Source organism: Galeopterus variegatus, unplaced genomic scaffold, assembly GCF_000696425.1.
Source record: "Galeopterus variegatus unplaced genomic scaffold, G_variegatus-3.0.2 Scaffold5687, whole genome shotgun sequence".
In the NCBI taxonomy this organism is placed as follows: Eukaryota; Metazoa; Chordata; class Mammalia; order Dermoptera; family Cynocephalidae; genus Galeopterus; species Galeopterus variegatus.
In genome coordinates this window covers 84,648-95,077 of record NW_007731798.1, presented here as the reverse complement: position 1 = coordinate 95,077, position 10,430 = coordinate 84,648, and the positions used below count along the sequence as shown (strand labels likewise).

Here is a 10,430-nt window from a genome sequence, read left to right as displayed (position 1 = left end):
AAATATAGAAAAGTTTAAGAGAATCAAAAACTATAAGATTAATACTTTTGTGCATATTATTTCTATATAATCAATTGATTTTGGCTTGTGTGTATGATATTGGAACATTAACGAATTTAAACTTTACCATATAAGTTTAGTTTATTAGATATACAAGAATTACTTAAGAAAATGTGAAGGTTTATCAGGCAGGTGACTGCACTATTTAAAGAAAATATAATATATTAAATTTAGAAATGCAATCCAAAATGTTTGGGGGCTTATCTGAATTTCTCACTGAACATGACATATTAGTTTCCTATGTTTTGCTGTAAAAAAATATCACAAACTTAGTGGCTTTAAAAAAACACAAGTTTATTCTGTTATAGTTCTGGAGATCAGAAATCCAAAATCAGATTCCCTGGGCTAAAATCGAGGTGTGGTTCCTTCTGGAGGCTCTAGGGAACAATCCTTTTTCTTGTCTTTTTCAGCTTCTACCTTTGACTTCTACAACTCTAGCCCGTTTCTCTCTTGTAAGGATCCCGGCATTCACTGGCTCATGGCCCATTCCCTCCGTCTTCAAAGTCAGCAGCAGGGGACTGAGCCCCTCACATTGCTTCCATCGTTCCTGCTTTTCAATCTCATCTGGCTGACATAGCCAGGAAGATTCTCCACTTTTAAGGATTCATGTGATTGGACTGGGCCCACGTGGATAATCCAGGATAATCTCCCTAGCTCAAGATCCTGAATTTAATCACATTTGCTAGATCTCTTTTACCATATAATGTAACATTCACAGGTTCCAGGGATTAGGAATGTGGACATCTTTGAGGGTCATTATTCAGTCTACCACACGAGGTAATTTTGTAGTTTTCAAACTAAAAAAAAAAAAAAAGTATTGAACTGAAATGTAAAAATTATAATTTTCCATATGAGGAAAACTCTAAACAGAGACGATTATGCAAAATCAAGCTCTTTTTCAAGTGGCTTTAGACCCACTGACTTGCATTATTTTTCAGAAGCGAGAACATTCAACATTATGATTTCTAAACGTGTAATTCTTAATGTTACTTCAACAGTATATTCATCAACAGAAACCAAGTATCAAATAATACATATAACTCATGTACTTCCTTCATCCAGGACACATCTTTGAACATCTCAAGAAAATATGAGCTACAGCCTATACATTTTTATTTTGGGACAACACAATTTCCTAAATTTTATATCTTATTTGCCTACTTATTTTTTAAATAAAAAACAGATTTTTCTAAATAATGAAGAGCACTTATATATAGTTTCTTTCTTCTATTTGCAAACCATGTTTATATTTTTTCCAGGGCAGAGAATACGGTAAAGTATAACTTGAAATTATGATAAATAGTGTTATCCTTCTGCATCTAAGTGAGTGTATTTTGCCACTGTGATGGTTGCCAAGGGTGCTGAAGCTTCAAGACAGCTCTTTCTGTTTACCTACTCAAATTAGTAAAGGTAGTAAGAACAACCAGAAGAAGCAAAGTTATTTGCTATTTGATACAAACATGTACATATCTATTGCAGTATCTTGATTTACTCTGATTGGCTGGAAAAGAGAGGTAAAATTACTTTAGATACTACATTCAAAGTGAGATCTAATCAGTTAATTTAGGAAATCAATTCTGTTGGTTATCTTTTCATCTTTACGTTATACAGAAACTTTTGGTCAAAGAGAATAACATTCTAACCTAAGGTTTTTATCTGTATTTGTTTTCAGCTTAAGCCATTTAGAAAAGTTACTCAAAATGGCATGACTAATATATATATACAGTCTGGTGACACTTTCTTTGAAATAAATCCTGTAAGTTTTGCTTTTACCTTTAAAATTTTTAAACAAGGGTTTTGGCCAAAAGGTAATAAAATGTCTGCCTTAAGTAAGGTTTTTCTTTCCATTTTGTTTACTGTGTGTTTTTAACTTAAAACACCATACTTTTTATCACTGATCACTGTATCAAAGCTTCAAAAGTCCCAAATATTTCAAGCACCTTTCTAGTCCATTAGGAATAACTACTTTACTATATGCTATGTGGTGGTAATTTAAGGCAGGAACCCTTAGAACTGGATTGAATTATGTATGTTCTTTAGGTCAAATCATCTCTACTTACATATGCAACTACATTTCTGTAAAGTCTGAGTATAGTACAGTTAGTCTACAAGGGAAGTGATGGCCTTAGCCCTGCACACAGACAAGGCAAAGGAATGTGAGGCAATTCACAATCCAGATTGGTGAGCACTACTAACACAAAAAGCAAACCTCCACCTGGCTTTTGACGATCATGTACAACAAGTGGGAGTAAGTTTCCCTTAGGGTAGGTTCATTCATAACCAACAAAAAATAAGCAAGCAAATAAAATTTATGAAAAGAATAAACATATCTGCAAAGCATGACAACCCAAATACAACTTCATCTCAAATGCAAACAACCCCTGAAAAGGCACTTTTCTTAAGGACCTTTAGTCTTAGAATCAGAGTACAACTCAAGAATGACTCATTGATTTACACTGGTAGCTAAGATTCATTACATCTACAACTTTTGAGCCACAAATATCTATACATGGTCTTACCATTATCTCTTCTTCCGAAACACTTCTGTGTCCACATCTCATTGGAATGAAGTGCTTCAAACAAACAGACCAATTTAATCACACAAGGTAACTCTTTGGATAAATGGCAGTGACATCTGAGAATTTAAAGGTGATGAGGGCTGGGAATCCCCACAACCTTGTTACCAGGATATACTGAAAGCAAATTCCAAACCAAACTCTGTTACACAGACATTTACCTAAAAAAAAAAAACCCTATGATGGTTGGCTGGTTAGCTCAGTTGGTTAGAGCACAGTGTTATGACACCAAGGTCAAGGGTTCTGATCCCCATACTGGCCAGCTATCCAGAAAAAACAAAACAGAAAAAAACTGTATTAAATAATTAGATATATTATAGATCATATAACTCCTCAAGAATAAGGAGTGTCTCTAAAACAGGCAATCATGTCTCTCTAATGGCACTAACATCCCCAATGAAAGTCCATTTCTAATCCTTATCACATTAATTATCAATGCCAGAGGTGAGGGGGTAGGGCGCAGGTATCTTCATTGTAGTGGTGACCTCCAAGTGACTAGAATTCTAGCTCACCGTTAACTGGGAGATGTGGATTCCAGATAAGGGAAGCCTTCCAGACTAAGGAACACATAAATAATATCAAACTGTCAAAGCTGAATTGTTTTTAAGTAAATTTCAGCCAACATAATAGAAACATAACATTTCCTCTTGCAATCTGAAAATTGCAAACTCTCTGTAAAAATCTATGGCCATTCCAGAGACTGAATAAAGTAGGGTGGGGGGATTGCTTTTTCCTTAGTAGCTACGTGATCAGGAGTAAATGATTTAACCTCTCTGATCTTTAGTTTCCTCATCCTCAAAATGGAGATAAGATGACTACTGCAAGGGGCACGTTCTTAGTTGCGGCTTTACAAGTCAGGGATACAGAACTGCTGCTGTGGGAATCAGAAATGACAAATTAAAAGAAGGCGAGATACAGACTAGCACACAGAGTAAATGCCAGGAAGATTTTGTTCCTGGAGGTTCCCCTCTGCTGGCCATTGTACCGTGATAGAAACTGCCAGCTCAAGATCCTTTGCCACTCATGGAATTTTCCACAGGAGGCCCTGGAAGCTTGTTGACCATGACCCAATGCTCCTGGGACAAGCCCTTCCTAAAACTCTTCACAAGTTCTTCCTGAAACATCATGGTGTTGCTCCTCAGAGTTCTCCCCTGTGACACTCATAAAACTTCCAAAAGGAGTACTCTGCTTGTAAAAAGCCACCTCCTAGATCTCTCCCCACTGCTATTTGTGAGTTATCTGCTAGGGTCATTCCTGCTAACTCAGTCCATAGGAAAGTAAGTACTTTGCTGTCACCATCCTCTTCTGCCCTCAGGTGCCACTAGTCTCCTAATCACACAGGCTTTGCGGACTGTAGCCTGCTCAGGTCTATTCAATCACTGACTCAAAGTCATCACCAAAGCTTACCTGACACTATTCCTCAGCTCTGTCCTGCTTTTGACAATGGTGAAAAAGCTATCGCTGTTTGCCTTGGACTAAGCACATGGTGAAGTGGTCTTGACCTCTAGGATTACTGTTCTGATGGTCTAACTGGACTAGCCAATCTCTAAACAATTACAACTCAGTTGGTCATACACGTTCTTAGTTGCAGCTTTCCTAGCCAGGGATACAGAACAAAACTTTCCAGGATGCTAAATGCAGACTGTACCAACTTTGCACCACAGTACTCTACAGGGGACTCGGAAGACACAGTAAACCTCACTTTTCTGTAAACTGGGGACTATCCCCTATTCCACCCTAATAATCTGTTTTCTGTGGCAAGGAAATCACTCTTAGGTGTCTCCAAATTCACCCTAGTTCCTATGCCAAATGCTCCAGAGCCCTTACGTGCGTCCCTCCCTGAAGTCTAGACATGATCTCCTAGCACTCTAAGAACGTAGCCACTTTCAGTTATTAGAACTTCTGGTCACACCCAAGGGGTCCTACCAGACTACAACCATTTCTCAGTGATCTGAGGAGTTGAAAGAAGGGGTGAGAGATGTTCATGTTTAATTGATAAAAAGATTGACAATATTTTAAATAAATATTTGATCAGTGATATATGGCCTAACGTAATCAATTAAGTTCTCTGGAAATTAATTCAAGCACCTGAACTAAAACTGAATCCCTGGTCCCTCTCTTGCTATAGTTATCTATTAAAAACAGAGAGTTTCATAATCAACCAGTAGTTACTATATCATTAAAATGACTGATTCAGATAATCAAGGAAAACATTTAGATTTTTTGGTATGTCCAGCACTGACAGTTGAAAAATTTTTATTAACACTTTAACCTAATGGATTAATCTTTATTAATGATTAATGGAAAATGTTTTGATTCTTTAAAAAGTTTGACATTTACATCAGTATAAATGTAACTGAATAAATTTCATGCAATAAAAGTCTTACTATAAATCAACTTAAACCATTTCCAAAAACAAAAACATAAAAAGCAAGCTCATTTAATGGTACATGAACTTCACATTTGAACAAATTACTATTTTATTTGATGTATAAATATGTTTTTATTTCTCTTTCAAATCAGTCTTTGGTTCTATTCAAATCCTTTCTACTCCACTGTTTATACAGACTCAGATCTTTATTTAAAATGTTGAATACTCTTTTAATTGGATCTTAACTGTCTATTATTTCTGTGATAAGCTTTGTATACTGAAAAAGCACCAATTGTTAAGGTATAACACTTCATACATATGCCACAGCCCCTCTAATACCTGGTTAAAAAGGAATAATAACACACAACAGGGGCCTTATGTTAACTTATGAAAAAAAGCATGTCATGAACTTGAGTATGATTTTAGCAAATCTACCTACCTGTAGTTAAAGTAAAACAAAAGAAAAAGGATTTTTTTAAAGAAAAAAATAATATATGCCTGACACACTAAGCTCTCAATGAATGTTAAATGCTTTGTATACATATCTTATTTCATCCTTTTAAATTAAGTGCTAGTAGACTTTTGAGACAGATTCCATCCCCCCTTTATAGAGGGGGAACCTTAGGCCTGGATAGAGAGTTAAGTGACAACCAGAAAGAGGCAAAGCCAAGAAGGAAAGCTAAGACGGCCTTTTTCCAAAAGCCTGTGGTTTTAAGGCTTTACATGGACTAGTCCTACTGGTGAATAATCAGGACAGCGATTTAAATGATAGCTTTTTCCTATATTTTTAAGAGTGACACTGAAAAATTCAGCCAGAAGATATTGAGATTACTGAAAGTCAGATCACATGACTGAAAAAACAACAGACAAATGTCTAACGGGTTATTACAGTGAAAAAGGATTAGGACCTGATTAGGGGTTAATATCCAAAACATATAAGGAACTTATGCAACTCAATAGCAAGAAAACAAATAACCCAATTAAACACAGCAAAGAACCTAAATAGGTGATTCTCAAAAGACACACAAATGGCCAAGAGGTACATGAAAAAAATGCTCAACATCAATAAGCATCAACGAAATGAAAATTACAATCACAATGAGATATCACCTCATACCTGTTAGAATAGCTATTAACAAAAAGACAAAAAATAACAGGTGTTCCTGAGGATGTGAAGAAAAGGGAACACTTGCACACTGAATGGTGGTAATGTAACTTAGTACAGCCATTATGGAAAACAGTATGCAGGCTCCTCAAAAAATTAAAAATAGAACTACCATATGATCCGTCAAATCACACTTCCAGGTATATGCCCAAAGGAAATGAAATCAGTATGTCAAAGAGATATCTGCACTCCCATGTACACTGTAGCATCTTTCACAATAGCTAAGATATGGAATCAAAGTAACTGTCCATGAACAGATGAATAAAGAAAATGTGGTACATATGAGTACATATGTAATAGAATACTATTCAGCCTTTAAAAATAAGGAAATTCATCCATTTGCAACATGGATGAACCTGGAGGACATTATGTTAAGTGAAATAAGCCAAGCACAGAAAGAAAAATACTGCATGATCTCACTTATATGTGGAATCTAAAAAAGTTAAGCTATAGAAGCAGAGAGTAGAATGGTGGTTGCCAGGGACTAGGGGTGTGGTGGGGGTGGGAATGTGTAGAGGATGATCAAAGCATACAAAGTTTCAGATGGACAGGATGAATAAATTCTGAAGATCTATTTTACAGCATGGTGACTGTAGTTAATAATAACGTACTGTACCTTTGAAAATTGCCGAGAGTAGATATTAAATGTTTTCACCACAAAAAAAATAAGTATGTGAGGTGATGAATGTTAATGAACTTGATTTAATCATTGCACAATGTATACATATATCAAAACATTATATTGTGTACCATAATAGATACAATTTTTGTCAATTATACCTTAATAAAGCTAGGGGATGGAAGAATCTTGTAAAATCACCTATTACTACAGTATTAAAAAGGGAACTCAAGAAAGGTATTTCCAACAGTCAGAGATATAAAAATATCAAACTTTAATTTACAGAAGTGTACAAAACCATGTACTTACTATGATCCCAATAAAGCCGAAAATATGTACCATGTGTAATTTAAGAAGCTAAATATCTTTTCAGATGGTGCTAACCACTGACTCCCAATGCTCAGCTGCACTCAGAGGCTGAAATACTTGCTGAAATAATAAGTGGTGACACTTTTACCTAATGTTCCATTTTTCTGGCCTTTTCAATTTACCATTGTACTCTTTATTTCTACTTTTTAACTGTCCCTTCAGTACTGCCCCTCTCCCACCTCTCTCATTGTACAAGAACATCATGTGAAATAACATCAATACCTTCTCAAAAACCTGCATAGCGTGTCATTCTTAAGAAGAATTGATATGATATCAAACAAACTGAAAAATAAAAAAGTCCACAATGACTGGATATTTGCATCACTGAAAATAAGCAACCTCTTTAACCCTTCTCACAGTAAACTGAGCAACTGCTTGAGCTGGGAGAATCACCTAATTGTAGGGACACTGAGTACAGCAGAAAAAAAAAAAATCAAACTAAACCTTAAGGCAATTTTGTCTACTGAAGCAAGCTTCAATGGTCTCAAGGTTTAACACTTTACACATATGTCAGGGTCCCTCCAACCAAGTGAACCAGTGAAGGGCACATGGAAAATTTTTATCTTTTTCCAAAATAAGTTAAACAAAATTCCAGCTAATAAAGTATATGTTTCTTTAACAAGATAATATACTAGTCTACAGAGCCTTAGATTACCAACAATACCATTTATTACATACATTCATACTTTTTGCTCATATTTTCATTATCACATTCATACTTTTCATTCATTTTATGCTATATATGTGAAAAAAGTGGCTGCTGACTTTAACAAGATAATATACTAGTCTACAGAGCCTTAGATTACCAACAATACCATTTATTACACACATTCATACTTTTTGCTCATATTTTCATTATCACATTCATACTTTTCATTCATTTTATGCTATATATGTGAAAAAAGTGGCTGCTGACAAATGAGAGAAGCATTCAGAAATTCTTGAAAGTGTGCCTAAATACAAGCAGTAAATTCAACAAATTCCTCATCAATCAGTGGTTTAGTCAGAATAGACGCCAATGAACCAGTGAAGGATACATAATTTTTTTTCCCTTTTCACCAAAATAAGTTGAACAAAATTCCTACATGATTGCATATTTGAAATCTAAGCTTCATATTTGCCAACATTGCTAAGCTGCTGTATCAACTATCTGGCTTAAGCCAAATAAAACCTTTTGCAACTTTGGAAAAAACTTCTATACAGGAAACTGTAAATTTGGACAGGCATAATTATGTCTGAAAATGTGGTGTTTTTACACCAATTTTTACCTTTATAACTATCTAAATTACATGATATTTCATAATGGTCATAGTGGTCATATAATTAAAGACTCTGTATATTTAATTATCTGTTTTCTGTGTGAGACCAGAAGGAGTAAGAAACAGCAAAATGTAGGTTTCTCTGCTGCCAAATAATTTCAAGTGGTGCTATCATTACTGGTTTTTAATGGTACAAAAATATTTGGTTGACAATATCAGAATTCCTGGGGGAAATTTCACATATTCTTATAGATGAAAAGTAATTTTGAATATATGTGAGCAAAATAAACATTTTCTTTATATCTAAATTCTATCATATCAACGTAAAAAAGGAAAAGAATGCACCCTTTTCTTGTTGTTTTGTTTTGTTCCAACATATTTCCAATACTTAGGAAAGATTCAAGAAATTGAAATCTCATTTTCTAAACCTATCTATACAGTAATGCTGTGTAAATTAAAGGGGAAGTACTATCTTTAAAAACACCCTATATTTTTACCTCTATTTTCACATTTGGGCTTAGATCTTTCACATTGACCAAGGTAAATGTTAAAGAGGTCAGAGGTCAAAATGATTAATTACTCCCAACAAATAAAAACAAGGCAAACAAACACAAAAATGAAACAAAGAAACTTCATTCTTTCTTCAACTCCCATAGGAATACATTTACCCACTTCTAATCTAGTCTGAGTTTAGCTCTGCTATCTTGATCATTATACTAGTTCTTTGCCATAGTTTGACAGCTTATTCAGTGGTTCCAGTCTAATAAACACACACACACATATACACGCACACATATGTACATACAAGTTTCATATAATTATCCATTACACTCTTCTTTGAAACATAAATGAATAATTACTGATTGTAATTTTTTAAAGATTTTATAATGGGGCATGGACTTCCATGAGAGACAAGTAGTTAGTGGAAAGATCTGGAAAAGACTTGTGATTGGCTAAGCAAAACTGCTAACTCAATCATTTCCCAGTAAATTTGCATTCGCATCCCAATATAACACTTCCCAACAACCAACTATGCTGTATTAGCTCTTCATCAGATTTAACAAATTAGCAAACGACCTCTAGATGTTAGCATGGCAGCAAAATGCGATCTCCATAACTCATTTCCGAATGCCTTCCTCCTCATATCAAGGGCTGATCTAGAAATGAGCTTTTCATTTTGGTCTTGAGGACCAGAATTTAGAATCATTATGCTGTCAAATATTGCACCATTATCTATTTTATTTCCCTTTTAAAAAAAAATTAAATGGAATACCATTGGAATTGCACTTGCTACTTACAGTTGAAAAGGAACTAAACCAAATTCCTGTCAAAAATAGTAAGAAAAACAATGAAAATATGCTTTACTTTTATCAGCAAATGTGTTTTTCATTTAGTAATAACCAAATTAGTCCTTTCGGAATTCTGAGAGGTTGAGAGTTGAGAGGCTATTTCAAAATGCAACCACTTCTAGGATTTCTTGTTATAGAGAGCAGAGAAAGATAATGTCACCTGTGTCTTATAAACATGTTGCTTTTTAGTATTACAATTTTAATTATATATTGAGACAAGAATAAGATAATAAACACACTTTTTTGTTAACAAGAAAGTATGCTAGTCTATAGAGCTTTAGATGATCAATAACAGCATTTACTATGCACATATTTACCAGGCAGTCTGTTTAATCCTTCGCACATTTATCTTCAATCCTACAAGTCACAACTGTAAATTCAGACTTACGAAATACTTTGTATCGTCTACTAAGATCAGTAAAAGTCATTCATGCATAAATTAGTAAAGATCTATATTCAATCATCTCACACACAAAAAAGAGTAATAATAATTGATGAAATAAAGTTATAAATCTCCCTTATTACTTATGATAGGAGGCTGGTAAGATTGAATACCGTGGTCATCAAGTATGGTCTCACGGGGCAAGTTTTTAAAGTTAATCATTTTTCAGTCTCCCACCACCACCACTACCATATACATTACAGTTTTATTCTTTCTAATT

The 10,430-nt window shown here is 34.6% G+C and overlaps 1 long non-coding RNA gene across 1 annotated transcript; it reads right to left on the bottom strand.

The window, feature by feature from the left end:
- Positions 1-333: 333 nt before the first annotated feature.
- LOC103605253 lies at positions 334-2,790 on the bottom strand. The gene is made up of 2 exons (XR_551784.1): positions 2,580-2,790; positions 334-857 (listed from the first exon to the last, which is right to left on the bottom strand). It is a non-coding gene; the product is annotated as an uncharacterized LOC103605253 (long non-coding RNA).
- Positions 2,791-10,430: the final 7,640 nt, after the last annotated feature.